Here is a 14509-nt window from a genome sequence, read left to right on the forward strand (position 1 = left end):
GCTATTGCCTCAATGCCAAAGGAAAAGCACTCGTCATTAGAGAAATGAATTGCTCAGCTGTTTATAAGCAAAAAGCTCTGGGGGAATTTCTCAGGGCCCAAACCACAAAGCATTGCAGGGTTACACAAACATGTGTTGCAGGTGTTGTAGGGTAGACAGGTGGGAAAACCTCAGCTACAGGAAAATATTCCACTTAATAGATTGTATCCGAAACTAGATAACCTAAATGCAACAGAGAAAAAACAAACAAAAGAGCAGCAGTGAATTATACATACAGGCAGCAATAGGCTCACCAAAATAATCATCTCACTAGTGCCAAATGGGATTTTTTTAAACTAGTTTTTTCCAATATATTAAACAAATGATGCCAAACACATAAGTTTTTTCCTAAACTAATAATATTTTAAGCCTAAACCAAAGAACAGACTGAACTAAACATATATAAAAAAAGAGAAAGACAATGATGCAGTGTTGTTCTTTCTATTTGAATATTTTTAAGGAGCCAGTTTGTTCCTTTTTTCCCTCTTCAGCTGACAGGGCAGTATTGGATTTTTTCGTAATTCTCGTACAGCCTAAAACATTTTTGTATTAAAATGCTATTTTTTTTCCTTTCATTTGTTTCTGATGAAAGTTGGGGGACCATATGACCCTATATTAGTAATGACTAGGATGTCAGCAAAGGTTTACCTTTTCCTTCTAGCTCAGCTATGCTTCTTTCTTCAATAAAGATGATACAAACATGGCAAAAATTTGGATTGGGAACAGAGCTGAAATATAGCAGCTGAGATGAGGATAAGGAACACAGTTTGTTCAGTTCAGCAGCAGTTTTCCTATTAAGCACTAATAATTAATATGAAGTGTATACTAATGATTACCTAATAGCCTAGCTGCACAGAGAATTTCAACTTTCCTCTTTTTATTGTTTTTTCAGGTATCCAAACAGCTGTCTCCACTCTATGACTAGACTTATACAGTATAAGGAATGGCTTAACATTACATAAACATGCCAAAATATTTTGTATACTAAACAACCAACCCACCGCAAACTCTAGAGCACCCAAAGCAAACACCATTCCCCAAACAAAACGTCCCTTTCACCTTCTAATTTTCCTCCTCCCTAGTTACACCTTCTGCAAAACAAGCAACCTGCTGGAGCGCAAAAGGTATTCCATCCACCTGCGAACCACTGAGTTAAATGCTTACTAAAAAGAAAAAAAACAAAGGGTGAGACATTAGAGGACATAATGTGCTATTGCCAATTTTAAAAGTGGTTCAAGGCCCATAGCAAAATATTAACCAAAACACAGGTTGATAGTCTGCATCTATCAACCGTATGTATGAAAGTAGCACAACTTGGAGAGACTCTTGCACAGAACTAATAAAGAACTTCTTTTAATCACAGGAGTCAGGAGATCTGTGCACTAATACTGGCGATGCCAAAGGAACACCGTAATCCTCAAACTGGGAATAATGCTTCCTGTTTGCATTTTTCAGAAAGATGCTGTGGGTCTCAATCGCAGAACTCATTATTTACAATGCAATAACAGCATGAAGAACTATCATACTTAATTGTTTCTAAAAAAAATTAGGGACTGCTTTTTTTTTGCCCCCAAAACAACAAAAATTCCCAGAAAGAACTGAAAAGGAAAGAAAATTCAGTTAATTGGGTCAAGGCAGGAAGAAACCCCTGAACTCCGATCAAGCTGAAATAAATTATCTCCAGTTTTGTTACGTGACAACCCTCCATTCCCCTGGCAACTAGAAATTTCAGATACCACAAAGATATTTTAAATACTGTGTGTTATGGTCTGTTTTTAACTTCATACACACATGCTTTCTCTCACATGGGCATTCTATGACAAGAGATGAAGAACTGAAAAAAATGACAAGTGAGATTTAAAAACGCTTCAGTGACTTGACTGAAAGAAATTTCTAGTTGTATATTTTGGCTTCTTGTCCTAACCAATTCGAAAGCCTTTTTTTTTTTCCTTTACAGTTTTACACCGTATTGTGTTTTAACAGGTAGATCAAATCCTACCAAATCAGCTTTTATCGATATTCCAGACAAAAAGACTCCAACCTGCCAACGTTCAAGTTCATAACCTGTGTAAAATCCCCATCTTGCATCAATGGAATCGCTTAAGTACTTTTTAAATCTGCCTCTTAATTTAGTCACCTATTTTTCAGCTGAACCCTTGGTTTTAAGAAGTAAATTAACTAAATAGGGAGGTATAAATCTGACAGTGTTCGGCCCTACCCCATGACAGATTTATGCTCTGGCATCTTGCAGCCCCGCACGGTTAGGAACAGGAGTTTTACAACATTGTGGAGGAAAGATCCAGGCTTTTGAAGGGAACACACAGCAAGCCTCGCTTTAAACCCTGGAATGCTCCAAATTATGAGATTTAAAATATGACATCTTTATGTACAGAAAAGCTACCACATTATGGTTTTATTGGCACTTGTTTTGGACAACCTGCATAACTCACTGATGGCTTTGTGAGTAATGCAGTTATCTGAAGCTTACACTGATAAAACCCTTATAACCACACTTAGAGCATTATATCTTCTCCAGATACATGCCTGTACACAAATCTCACATACCAGAGAAAAAAGAGAACATTTTAAGGTGCTATTTGGTTATTTCTGTTATGTGGAAAAGAAACAGATTAATTTACGTTCCACGTGTAATGACTACGTAAAACACTTGAAAAAGGTCCCTAGAGGAGCGAAAAAGGCTCTTTCGAAGAGCCCCGTGCACACACCGCAGCAAAAGGAATATGATGTCCAAGCCTTTTCCCCTAAAACACAGAGAGAAGCTAAGGTCCTGGTGCTGCGGGACAAGCAACTCCTTTCATTTTGGCACTCCAACAATGAGGATACTGCAGAGCCATTTTGAACACTACTCCTCCTTAAAAAGATGAAGGACAAAAAGTCCTACCTCACATCACCAAACCTAATTTTCCATAAAACGTTATAGCAAAGGATAAAATGTACCATTCCCACTTCTATCTTGAAATTATATTACTTTTTCAGAGAAGCGTTCCCCAATACAAATGTACTCAAATAGCTTTGTATACAACAATTAATACATTAATATTTACTATAAAATATGTCAATACACCAGCAGTACATCTACATTTTTATCGGAAGACTGAACTTAAATTCCATCATAATAGATTGGATATGATTCAGTAGCTAATCTTTCATACATTATTGAAAAGTTATGAATCTATTTTTATATAACTCACAGTTTGTGTTTTGCAAATTTTAGTCAAATAAATAAATTATGATATGGAGAACTTTTGATTAGGTAGAATCAAAGTGCTGTAAGTGTTTTAAGTGCTTTCTTTTGATGAACTACCTTGCAAACTAGAAGTGATTAATTGAATTGTCAGGCTGCACACAAGAAGAACTATAATCACCTCACTCTAACACTGTTAAATACATTTTATTAGTGTAATTTTATAAATAACATCATTACTCTTTAGGAGAGGGTCAGTAGCTTTAGATGACTTTTTAAACAGAAGTAAACCAATCATTTGAAAGAAACAGCCCCAAGAAATCCACAAGCAATAAGTTTTATTGGTAGCTAAAGTAATTAAGAGCTTAAAGTGCTTCAGCTTCTTGCTTTAGCATCAAGTACAATCACAACTGCTTTTACTTTGCTACTAAGGGTATCAACTTGCTCAAAGAGAAAGCACAGTTCAAAGTTTTGGCTTCCAATAGTATCTCTCTCTTCCATCTTGCCTCTCTAAAGTACTTGCCCTTAACATGACAGAGCTTATGAATTCCCAGCCAATCATAGAATCATAGAATCATAGAATCATCTAGGTTGGAAAAGACCTTTAAGATCATCCAGTCCAACCATTAACCTACACTACCAAGCCCACTCTAGACTAATCAAGGGTAGACCAGACTAAACCATATCCCGAAGTGCCACATCTACCCGTTTTTTAAACGCCTCCAGGGATGGTGACTCCACCACCTCTCTGGGCAGCCTGTTCCAATGCCTGACCACCCTTTCCGTAAAGAAATTTTTCCTAATTTCCAGTCTAAACCTCCCCTGGCGCAGCTTAAGCCCATTTCCTCTTGTCCTATCGCTAGCTACTTGGGAGAAGAGACCAACACCCACCTCACTACAACCTCCTTTCAGGTAGTTGTAGAGAGCGATAAGGTCTCCCCTCAGCCTCCTCTTCTCCAGGCTAAACAACCCCAGTTCCCTCAGCCGCTCCTCATAAGACTTGTTCTCCAGACCCTTCACCAGCTTCGTTGCCCGCCTCTGAACACGCTCCAGCACCTCAATGTCTTTCTTGTAGTGAGGGGCCCAAAACTGGACACAGTATTCCAGGTGCGGCCTCACCAGCGCCGAGTACAGGGGGACAATCACCTCCCTGCTCCTGCTGGCCACAGCATTCCTGATACAAGCCAGGATGCTGTTGGCCTTCTTGGCCACCTGGGCACACTGCTGGCTCGTGTTCAGCCGGCTATCTACTAACACCCCCAGGTCCTTTTCGGCCAGGCAGCTTTCCAGCCACTCCTCCCCAAGCCTGTAGCGTTGCATGGGGTTGTTGTGACCGAAGTGCAGGACCCGGCACTTGGCCTTGTTGAACCTCATACAGTTGGCCACGGCCCATCGATCCAGTCTGTCCAGGTCCCTCTGCAGGGCCATCCTACCCTCGAGCAGATCGACACTCCCACCCAATTTGGTGTCGTCTGCAAACTTACTGAGGGTGCACTCGATCCCCTCATCCAGATCATTGATAAAGATATTGAACAAGACTGGCCCTAAAACAGAGCCCTGGGGAACACCGCTCGTGACCGGCCGCCAACTGGACTTAACACCATTTATCACTACTCTCTGGGCTCGGCCACCCAACCAGTTCTTTACCCAGCGAAGAGTATGCCTGTCTAAGCCGTGAGCTGCCAGCTTCCCGAGGAGGATATTATGCGAGACGGTGTCAAAAGCTTTGCTAAAGTCGAGGTAGATGACATCCACAGCCTTTCCATCATCTACCAGGCGGGTCACCAGGTCACAGAAGGAGATCAGGTTGGTCAAGCAGGACCTGCCTTTTGTGAACCCATGCTGGCTGGGCCTGATCCCCTGGTTGACCTGTACTTGCCTGTGGAGTTCGCTCAAGATGAACCTCTCCATAATCTTCCCCGGCACTGAGGTCAGGCTGACAGGCCTGTAGTTCCCCGGGTCCTCCTTCCGGCCCTTCTTGTAGATGGGCGTCACATTGGCAAGCCTCCAGTCATCAGGGACCTCCCCTGTTAACCAGGACTGTTGATAGATGATGGAAAGTGGCTTGGCAAGCTCCTCTGCCAGCTCCCTCAGTACTCTCGGGTGGATCCCATCCGGCCCCATAGACTTGTGAGCGTCCAGGTGGCATAGCAGGTCATTAACTGCTTCCTCCTGGACTATGAGGGCTCCATTCTGGTCCCTATCCCTATCCTCTTGCTCAAGGGCCTGAGTACCCTGGGGATGACCGGTCTGGCTGTTGAACACAGAGGCAAAGAAGGCGTTAAGTACTTCAGCCTTTTCCTTGTCCTCGGTGACAATGTTCCCCCCCACATCCAGCAAAGAATGGAGATCCTCCTTGGCTCTCCTTTTATTGCTGATGTACTTATAAAAGCATTTTTTATTGTCTTTTACAGCACTGGCCAGATTGAGTTCTAGCTGGGCTTTTGCCTTTCTAATTTCCTCCCTGCAGGACCTAACAAGATCCCTGTACTCCTCCTGAGCTGCCCGCCCCTTCTGCCAAAGGCGGTAGACTCTCCTTTTTTCCCTGAGTCCCCGCAAAAGCTCCCTATTCAGCCAGGCCGGTCGATTTCCCCTCCGGTTGGTCTTACGACACACGGGGACAGCCCGCTCCTGCGCCCTTAAGACTTCCTTCTTGAAGAGGGCCCAGCCTTCCTGGACCCCTTTGCCCTTCAGGACTGCCTCCCAAGGGACTTTCCCAACCAGGGTCCTGAAGAGGGCAAAGTCTGCCCTCCGGAAGTCCATGGTAATAGTTTTGGTGCCCCTCCGCTTAGCATCACCCAAAATTGAGAACTTTATCATGTCGTGGTCGCTAAGCCCGAGACGGCCTCCGACCTCGACATTTCCCACAAGCCCTTCTCTGTTGGTAAACAGCAGGTCAAGCGGGGCACCTCCCCTGGTAGGCTCGCTTACCAGCTGCATTAGAAAGTTATCCCCCACATGCTCCAGGAACTTCCAAGACTGCTGCCTCTCTGCTGTGTGGTATTTCCAGCAGATGTCCGGCAAGTTGAAGTCCCCCATGAGAACAAGGGCTAGCGATTGCGACACTTCTGCCAGCCGCTTATAGAATGCCTCATCTACCTCTACCTCCTGGTTGGGTGGTCTATAGCAGACTCCCAACAGGACATCCGCCTTTCCAGCCTTCCCCCTCATCCTTACCCATAAGCATTCCACCTTGTCATCACCACTGTCAAGCTCTATGCAGTCGAAACACTCCCTAACATACAGAGCCACCCCACCGCCTTTCCTACCCTGCCTATCCCTTCTGAAGAGCTTATAGCCCTCCAGTGCAGTACTCCAGTCATGAGAGTCGTCCCACCACGTTTCCGTGATGGCGACTATGTCATAGCCATCCTGCCGCACAAGGGCCTCCAGCTCCTCCTGTTTGTTGCCCATGCTACGTGCATTGCTGTACATGCACTTAAGCTGGGCTGTCGATTTTGCCCCCAATGTTGCCATGCCGCCCCTGGGCTCCTTACTAGCGGGCCTGTTTATATCCCCTTCCCCCTTCAAACCTAGTTTAAAGCCCTCTCAATGAGTCCCGCCAACTCTTGGGCGAGAATCCTTTTCCCCCTTGGAGACAGCCGATCTCCATCAGCCGCCAGCAGGCCCGGTGCCGTGTAGACCTCCCTGTGATCGAAGAACCCAAAATTCCACTGACGGCACCAGCCTCTGAGCCACCTGTTAATCAGGTGAGTTTTCCCATTCCTTTCAGTGTTCCTTGCTGCCACTGACGGGATAGAGGAAAACACAACCTGTGCTCCCGATCCTGCGAGCAATCCCCCCAGTGCCCTGAAGTCCCTCTTCATTGGCCTAGGACTTCTCTCTGCAATCTCGTCACTGCCCACCTGTATAACCAGCAACGGGTAATAATCGGAGGGCCTCACGAGGTCAGGCAGTTTCCTCGTAATGTCCCTAACCCGGGCCCCAGGTAGGCAGCAGACTTCCCTGTGGGATGGGTCCGGGCGGCAGATCGGGCCCTCAGTTCCCCGCAGGAGGGAATCCCCCACCACAATCACCCTCCTTTTTTTCTTAACAGGGGCAGTCGTAATCCGTGGGGGTGACTGACTGACCCTCGGCAACCCCCTGGCTGGACCTTCCCCTTCACCTCCCTCCCCGCTTGCCTGGCCCTCAACCTCCAGAGCCCCGTATCTGTTGTGTAGGGGCAGCTGGGGAGGTGAGGGAGGCCGGGAGGGGATTCGCCTGCCTCCCCGGGCAGGGACCTGTTTCCATTCCCCCCCGTCTCCTGGATCCCCTCCTTCTGCTTGCCGGCAAGAGGGTAGGGGATCCTCTGCTCCTTGTGGGGCCTCCGCCTGCTGCCCTGGCCCCAGGGACGGCAGGGTGCGGCTCCACCAGTCTATCTCCTGCTCGCACTCCCTGATGCTCCTCAGCCTTTCCACCTCCTCCTTCAGCTCTGCCACCAGGCTGAGCAGATCATCCACCTGCTCACACCGAAGACATTTGCCGTCCCCGCTGCCGTCTGGCACAAGCGACAGGCCCAGGCACTCCCTGCAGCCGGCGACCTGGACGGCCGCGTGTCTGTGCGGGAGCTCCGTCTGGGTCGCCGCATTCCTTTTGGCGGCGGCTTTCGGGCGGGTGGTGACCATGGCTGCCAGGTGTTCTCCTGGGAGGACAGTGACCACTGCCTGGGTTCCCCTTTGGAACAATATTAACGGGAATGCTGAACAGCACAGGAGAATAATTCCTTCCCTATTTCTAAATTTTCCCCGCTTGCCCCTCTGGCCTGAACATGATGTTGCTGCATCTCATGCCTTCTTGTCTTGATTAATACAGAAGACACCTCGATAAAAAGCATAATCATAAAATCTGCAGAGAAGATTAAAAATGCAAACACTTTTTTTTTCTTGTGTTTGCAATTCTTAGTCCAGTTGACTGACCAGCAAGTAGTTACCTTGACTATTTATTGAATAATGCATGTTACTTGCTGTTCTATACAACACTATTATATACTTGTTTTAATATGAGTTGAAAGTAGAAAGAATGGTTCCTAACTCGCCTTCAGCTGTCTCCTCTGAAAGACTCTGCACCTCTCCACCTGCCCAGAAATCACCAGCCATGCCACCAACTCCTCACTGCCCTCAAGGCCAGCAGCATTCCTGCTGGGTCTCACAAGACCAGCAATGAGAACAACAAAGTCAACTTGCCCTCCTTGCCCAGCTCTGCTCTCACCGCCAGGAGTGGACTGCAGCCCATCTCGCTTGGCTTTACACAGAACTGGGACAAGTCCTTTGTTTCTGCACTGTCTTACCTGTGGCACAGCTTTGTCTTTACTATGAGAGGTGTCACTGCTCAGGAAGCTTTGTTTTATTCTGTATTATTTCCCACCATTTTCCTATTAATTTAAATGTAATGGCTGCTGAACTTGCATTGACACAATACTTGTGGGTCCCTAACCAAATAACTGGCCGGTGCAAACAACACTAAAGACAGAGCAATACTGGAAACTGCATCGTGGTTGGCAATCTAAGAGATCAGCTCTCTCCTTTGATGACTACTTGTTACGTATCATACTGAGGAATGAGAAGGATTTTGAAAGATTTTTCATTTGAAAAGTCTTGACTAGATGACTAACCAACCACTTGCCAAGCTTTTTTCCTGAAAATATTACTCGTGGCATACAGGATACTTTGAAAAAGATGACTATTTTATGGTGGGTTGATTAAATGGTTAACGTATCAGGGGAAATTGCAGTGAACTTTGGGAGAGATGAGAAAGTTACTGTACTACAAGCACTGATTGCATAGCCTTTTTATATTTTAAAATGCATAGGTGCACTGGGAATGAAGTTTTTGAAACAAATGTAGAAAAACGAAGAGGATTTTTAATTCATGGTACACTTACTATTTTTATGTGGTACTATGGCAACATGGTTATTCCAAGTAATTTATCATTAAACTCATAGCTGCCTGTCATACCTTATTCTATTAATGAAATACAATAACTGAATATTTAGAACAGTAACTCTTAAAACAAAGCATGGCCTATCTCTGTGGAAAGCAAAAGTTTCTGATTTTAAGAACATGAACATAAACAAAGAACAAGTTAATATCATGGCTTTTACACGTATAATATATGAAATTCTTAGTTTTATAGGCCCACATTAAAAAGCTTAGCATGCGGTTACAGAAAAACCATCAATTTATTCCAAGCGAGGTGTTTAGATTATATCTAACCGTATTGTATTTGCAAATGGGGAAGTTAGACCATCAAAATGCTTGGGTTCACTACAAGAAATTGAATGTGGTTATAAAACCAGAGGTCAGTTTGAAGATCCTGACACATTTTTGTTCATAAAAGTCTATCTATGTTGCATTAAACTTCCAATATCTTAATCTTTCAGAAATTAAGGCAAATAGAAGTTCTCTGTGAATCACTGAAACTAAATGCATTTATTTTTTGTTTCTCCTAATTCCTTTCCTCCCAGACAAAGAGACATGTACTTAGCTTTTCTTGAAAACCTTGTTTCCTTTATCAGTCACATCTCCTGTCAAGGCAGCTCTCCTTTAAAGCGTAGGTGACCTTACTTGTACCGCCAGCTCATACCGCATTGGGATATCCATTATCCCAGATTTCTGATGCTTACTTTTCATACACCAAAATCCCTAATGCATAATTGCAAATCTCCTGAAAAATCAGTCACATTCTTCATGATTGAAAAAAAGCAAAAAGCAAACGTTTGTTCCAGGCCCCCCTCCCTCTTGTTGGTACCCCTCTAATAAAATGGACTCCGCACCCCACTCAATGCGTGTAGGTACAAATTAATGAGCTGCTAATGCCCAAACACTGCCAGATCCCAACTTCTGATTGGCTGCAATCTGGTCATTAAAGAGAGGTAATTAATGCCAGATTGCACACACAATGCTAACAAACAGACAAAACAACCCCAAACCTGCTTTCCTCCTGCCACAAACAGCAAAACAAACAATACTGACATAACGGCAGCTTTCAAAGGACAGTTGCAGCTCTGCAGCGGCACCTCAGTTAATGAGTGTATAGAAAAGAATTTATCTGAAGAAGAAGAAAGTGAAACTCAACAGCCTTTCAGGTACATGAAACTAGCTTAGAGAAAACTCTGAGACGGTGGCAGCTACTTAAGAAGAAAATTCAGCTGAAAATAAATGTACAAAGAGTTTGGTTCAAAATTTCAGTAATGCGTTTTCCCCTTGTCACTTATTGCTCAGATTGTGAAAAGTGTTAAAAGCTGGAATGCAGATTTCCCCGACTAATCGTTATATGAGTGATCATGACCATATATTATTGCTTAAGTTTTCTGGCAGTACCTGTAATTCCAGTCATGACAAACTAATATGACTTCTTTGAAATGTCATGTATGCTTCATCACGGATTTAGTTAGAATTCAGTATTATTATACGGCCACTTTCTATGTCAGCAAATAGCTTAAAATACAATGTTGAGAAAATATCAGCAGCAGTAACTAGAATATTATTCGTATAACTAACAAATTAATTCTTATCAACCAAGCACAACTGCTTTCTTTTCTCTTTTTTTGAATCGTTGGCTTATGATAAAAGGTGTCTCCACTGAATTAAGCTCCTAACTAGCTTGCTCAACAAACAGGGTAACTCACCATGTGAAAATATCTGAAAGCAAACTTATTTTACAAAGATGTTAAGAATAAATACAGTAAGCTTTCAGACAAAGGATGGTTGTCAGGTTCTTAGTATGCAATGTAAAACTGTAATATTCTATGTAGTGCTTTAGTTTTCTAATAAGTCATTGTGATAAGGTTAACACTTCAACACAGAACAACATACAAATAAGAACACCCAAAGATGAAAATTACTTTGCTTATGTTGCTGTATTAGAATTTTATTTGCTAAAGGGTGAAAACAGATTTGCAAAATTCACAGTTAACTTAAAACAATAGTTTTAAACCTTTTATTCCTAGCCCTGGCTGCCTTCAGGAAGGAAAGAACATCTGGTTATTTAAGGAACACAATATGTTCACATTTTCTATGACTTTTGTTTCTAATTGGGTTTTTTAATTTTTTTTTATTTGAACAACTCTAGTTAGAACTATGTTTTTTAATCACTTTATATTTTTCCACTGCCCTATCTCCCTATCTCTACTTCTTAATTTCGCAGCCTTTGCTTTGAAAATTAACAGTGCTCAATGGTTTTGATAAGGAAAAAAATGAAGAAAATTAGCCACTCGTGGGATATTAAATACATAGAGACACACCTTCAGTAAATGCTTTTTTGATACATACACAAAAAATCTTCCCTTATTTTCTCATTTCACATATATATACTTTTAATAGCCTGTTCTTCCATAAGGTCTACTTTTATATGCAGAAGGACTGTAAGTGCATAGAAGTTAACTTTCACATAAATAATGGAGGTAATTATCTGTTCAAAGATTAGAAATGTGAAACAAATACTCTTCTAAGCAGGTTACCTTTATCACCCTATGCAAAGACAACAACACTGATTTGAGCTTTTCATTCTACATTTTCTTAAGAACTGGAGCTAGCCAAATGCAGAAAAGGCTGAAATTCAATTATTCTGCGCTGATCCATACTCATGCCTGTAAAATTAGTATCTCTCAGGCCCCCCTTCAGAGACAGGTGCATTAACTTGTTTTCAGCTATTACGGAGATGTGTATTTCTCTTCTGAGGCACTGGAAGATACGAGGGGTGTGGTATCTAAAACGTCCTCTCATCCCAACTGCCAAGTGGGGTTCATGAAGTGAAAAGGAGAGCTGCTGCACACATTAGATTAATGGCAAGCACTAATTACTTTTCACATTATTGTTTTACTGGATAACGCTAAGGCTTCTGCTAAGGTTTGATTTCACAAAAGGTCAGGAAACTGTATTTGTCCATCTGTAAGAAGAAAATGCCACCCATCTTCTAAGTGTAGCTTTCTTTTGACATTTAGGTTGCTCTCCTGTTGATGACTGCAGTGAAAAGAAGCAAACATAACGCAACAGATTGGTCAAGCCAAAGTTTAGCTCTCCTGAGAGTCTACAAGACAAATAAGTAAGAAGAAGGTATCTGTTATGTCAGACCAAGGAACAGAAGAAATAATGGATGTTATTAGATGTGTAAACCCAGATTATCTCCACAATTGAAGTTATGGATGGAAAGGCTGTATCAGGTCCATCTTAACTACTTTACCATTTATGGCAGGATTGTTCCTTAAGAACCTTTCAGTTTTATGTACATACCACCAACATTTCTTAGTCCAAATATCCCACAACTTCCTCTCAGCGAGATTATTTGGCATTTACCTCTCCAAAAATAATCCCAAAGACAATATATTAACAAACCTGCAAGAGGCAGATTCTTGTTTGTCCCTGACCGTGACTTCTAAACTGCATTTCTTGTCCAGCTGAGATTTAAAGCTCCAAGGGGCAGAGAGCAAGCCTCGCTCTGATATTTGGAACAACACTAAACATCCTTGCTATGTTCAACAAGTAATGAAATAAGCCACTGGACCATGCAAGAGTCTCCCACAGAAGAGTTCCCTGACTTCACATACTAAAGCCCAAGCGAAATCTTGGAAGAAATGCCACACAGAACAACTCAGCCCTGGCTCAGGAGATCTAAATTGCACTGAACCAAATGTAATTTCCCATTAGAAACTAGAAGCTGGTGATGGAGAAATGCACAGGAAAACATCAAAGGAGGAAGAAAAATCATTAAGCACTGAATTTTCTAATCATCACTTACAAGTTACACTACTGACTAAAATCTCCTTGTCTTCCAATCTTCTTTTATCTGCTCAGGGAATAAAGGCAAACTGAATTATCTTTATGCAGATAGCTAAAAAAAGGTATCATAATTTTTCCACTTATATTGGTATATAATCTGTGTACTGACTTTAGACTCTTACAGCACCCATGATGTCTTGTTGAGTCTTCCCTTTCATTCTGTGTAATGAAAAATTTTGACAGACTGGGAAAATTTTTATGTGTAGGTCTTATAGAATAACAAGACTTCCATTTCAGAAATATGTTGGATTGAACCAACGTATGCTTAAAGACACATACGTGAAACTTAAAATCATACCTAGGGAAAGATAAGAAACAGGTACTCAAGTCATAGCATTGAAAATACATTTCTGTCTCAGAGCAGGAGCTATTTTTTTTTTCTTTTAGAGTGGTCCTTTAGAACAGTTTAACTTCTTTACTGTAAGAAGGCCAGATCTGTTTATGCAGTCTCAACCCAAAGACCCAACGTAAAATGAGAGGTTGCTGGAAGACCCTTAGGGCTCTTCATTCTCTGGAAATCTCAGCTTCCTAATCTTCAGAGTTTTCCCAATCAGGTAAGTACAGCTCAGAAATGAGGAACAATTGTAATTAATCATATTTAAATTGACAAAACAACTAGCATTCTTTGCATGACTTTTAAGTACTCATTCACCTGAGTGAAGGGAGAACTACCTGCAAGACATGGTAGGAACTACATCCAGTATTTTTCTGAAAAGTGTTCAAGGCGCACATGAGAATGGTAATTAATAGGACACTGAGGCCTTATGAGCCTGACAACTTCATGCTGTTGGAGACAAGGGCATAAGGAGCGGAATAATGATCAAGCTTCTTTCACGGGAAGTTGATGGTTTATTTTTGCCCCCTTCAGCTGGTAGAATATCTCATATACTGCCTAGGATGCTTCGGAGGACAGCTGAATAATTAGTAATTATTCTATCTTTTAACATATACGTTCAATAAATGACAAACTACATATTAGAATTAGTTTGATATCTTAGTACAATTTTCTTCCCTCTGTATCTTCCCTCTAAAAAATACTTCTATCCTGTTTTGTTAAGAGAGTACATAAATAAATGCCAGGCAGTCTGATTTCAGAGACTGCTGCTGAAATCTTAAGAAAGATTCCTGAGATCTAACGTTACAAACTTTCTTACACAGATGATATACTTTACTTCTAATCATGAAAGAAATCTTTGTGCCTGAGAAGAATGAAGAAAGCAGCTCTAAGGATGCAGATTTCTGCAAAAAACTGATATAGAAACAAAGAGACAATTTTTTTCTTAATCCATAAAAGTGTAAACATTGGTACTGAATGAAATTTTTCAGAAGGCAGTCAGAGTGCAGAAGAGATGAATTTTTCACTTTCAAAGGTGACGCGCATCAAGAAGATGAGGGAAATCAGACTTTATACTGGCAGCTTACTAATGGGACATGCACAAAGACAGTTCAAAACCAGCAGCACAAATTCTTCTATCTGTCAAAGACCTGA

General features: G+C 42.2%; 1 protein-coding gene across 3 annotated transcripts in view; it reads right to left on the reverse strand.

Moving 5' to 3' along the window:
• Positions 1-14509, reverse strand: part of TBC1D5 (TBC1 domain family member 5) — a 196894-nt gene that overhangs the window by 63176 nt on the left and 119209 nt on the right. The gene's annotated exons all lie outside the window — the stretch shown is intronic.

This window comes from Pelecanus crispus, chromosome 2 (genome assembly GCF_030463565.1).
Source record: "Pelecanus crispus isolate bPelCri1 chromosome 2, bPelCri1.pri, whole genome shotgun sequence".
In the NCBI taxonomy this organism is placed as follows: Eukaryota; Metazoa; Chordata; class Aves; order Pelecaniformes; family Pelecanidae; genus Pelecanus; species Pelecanus crispus.